General features: G+C 41.6%; 1 non-coding gene across 1 annotated transcript; it reads right to left on the minus strand.

The window, feature by feature from the left end:
* Window positions 1-743: 743 nt before the first annotated feature.
* Window positions 744-850, minus strand: LOC120576223 (small nucleolar RNA R71). Its single transcript, XR_005642300.1, has one exon. It is a non-coding gene; the product is annotated as a small nucleolar RNA R71 (small nucleolar RNA).
* Between the last annotated feature and the right edge of the window lie 1597 nt (window positions 851-2447).

Below are 2447 nucleotides of genomic sequence, written 5' to 3' on the forward strand. Positions count from 1 at the left end.
AAGTTTTACAAGGTAAATCCCTTTAAAGTGCTAAGCCAAGGGCAGACTTTGAAATTTTAACAATACAGGCAAATAAAACTCTCAAGCATAGGAAGCGGTGGGATGTTCGTCGGACTCGGACTTTGAATCCGAACCGCAGTATCTAGCATAGAAATCACGTTGATGAGTCATTTATTGTGATTAGAACCGCAGTATCTGGCATTCCTTGTGATTAGAACTCTCTTCTCTTCCTCTTTTCTTCTACCTCTTTCTTTTGTTTTACCACTAACTTCTTGGGTTCTCGGTTTCTTATGCGAAGAAGTAAAAGTCTCGGAGAATTGATTCCTGAGATCAAAAGATTTTTGCATAAGAAAAAGAGAGAGGCACAAAATAATACCGCTATGGCTGAACGCACTCTCAAAGAGTATGCTACTCCTTCAACGGAAGAGCCACAAGCTATTATCGTGTACCCAACGGTTGCGGGTAATAACTTCGAAATCAAGCCTGCACTACTCAATTTAGTGCAGCAGAATCAGTTTTCTGGATTAACCACTGAGGATCCAAATCTCCATATTTCTTCCTTCCTTAGACTCAGTGGCACCATAAAAGAAAACCAAGAAGCCGTAAGACTTCATCTCTTTCCCTTTTCCTTAAGGGATAGAGCTAGCGCTTGGTTCCATTCCCTAGAAGTCGGTTCCATTACTTCATGGGACGATATGAGGCAAGCATTCCTCGCCCGATTTTTCCCTCCATCTAAAACCGCTAAGCTTAGAGACCAAATCACGCGTTTTAATCAAAAAGATGGGGAGTCTCTCTATGAGGCGTGGGAGCGTTTCAAGGAAATGCTTAGACTTTGTCCCCACCATGGCCTAGAGATGTGGCTTATAGTCCACACGTTTTATAATGGCTTGTCATATACCACTAAGATGTCTGTTGATGCAGCTGCAGGTGGAGCTCTAATGAACAAAAACTACACGGCGGCTTATGCTTTAATTGAGGACATGGCTCAGAATCACTACCAATGGACCAACGAGAGAGCCGTCACTACTCCTACTCCCTCTAAGAAAGAGGCAGGTATATACGAAGTCTCTGAATATAACCACCTTGCTGCTAAGGTTGAGGCATTAACCCAAAAAATTGAAAAACTTAATGTTAATGTTATCCCACCTTCTTCTGCACCCCCTCCTTGTAAAGTCTGTGGTATAACTGGTCATATAGGTGTTGATTGTCAGTTAGGTAGTGCTGCCAATATTGAGCAACTGAATTACGCTCAATACAACCAAGGAATGAGGCCAAACCCAAATTTTTACAAAAATCCTCAAGGTTCCTATGGACAAGCAGCACCACCTGGCTATACAAACAACCAGAGAGTGGCTTAGAAATCAAGTTTGGAGATTTTACTGGAAAATTGCATTGCAAATCAAAATAAAAATCTTCAAGAATTGAAAAACCAGATAGGATTTCTGAACGACTCTCTCTCCAAACTCAATACCAAGGTTGATTCCATCGCCACGCACACCAAAATGCATGAGACCCAAATCTCCCAAGTGGCCCAACAAGTGGCCACCTCTTCTCAAACACCAGGAGTCTTTCCTGGTCAACCTGAAACAAACCCCAAAGCCCATGTCAACGCTATTTTTCTAGGGGGTAGTAAGATAGAAGAGACTGTTACTAAGGCCAAAAATGTCAAGAGGGAGGGTGTCAGGTGTCTAGGTAAGAATGGTGTGATAAAAAGTGAGAAACCGCTTGATAAGAACAAAGCCCTAACACCTTTAAGGCTTACTAAGCTCAACTTGGAGGCTCAATTCACTAAACTCTTTAACATAATTCGAAAGATTTGCATTAAAATCCCCTCTGCTGAAGCTTTGTCTCGTATGCCTCTATACGCCAAGTTTTTAAAAGAAATTTTTTCAAAGAAAAAGGCTATAAATCATAATGAAACAATAGCTTTGACAAAGGACAATAGTACAATCATCAAGAAGCCACCTACAAAGCTTAGAGATCCAGGAAGTTTTGCCATCCCTTGTATGATAGGGAATGAAACCTTCAATCGAGCCTTGTGTGACTTAGGAGCTAGTGTTAGTCTGTTGCCCTTACCCCTCTTTACAAGGCTGGGGTTGGGCAAGCTAAAGCCTACCGAAACAACATTGAAGTTAGCCGATCGTTCTGATATCCAACCTGTCGGATATGTCGAGGACATCCCCGTTAAAATAGAAGGGATAGAAATCCCAACTGATTTCATGGTTCTTGATATAGATGAGGACAATGCGTGCCCTATAATCTTAGGACGACCCTTTCTCGCCACTGCGGGTGCTATAGTAGATGTTCAAAACGGTAGGATTGTTTTTCAAGTGAGTGATGAGATGATAGGATTTGAGTTGGAGAATTATATGAAAGGTCCCGCACTCTATTATTGTAATATGATTAAGGGTCATAAAGTGAAAGAACGCTTATTAGCGCCATCTACA

The sequence above is a fragment of the Medicago truncatula genome, chromosome 6, assembly GCF_003473485.1.
Source record: "Medicago truncatula cultivar Jemalong A17 chromosome 6, MtrunA17r5.0-ANR, whole genome shotgun sequence".
Lineage (NCBI taxonomy): Eukaryota > Viridiplantae > Streptophyta > Magnoliopsida > Fabales > Fabaceae > Medicago > Medicago truncatula.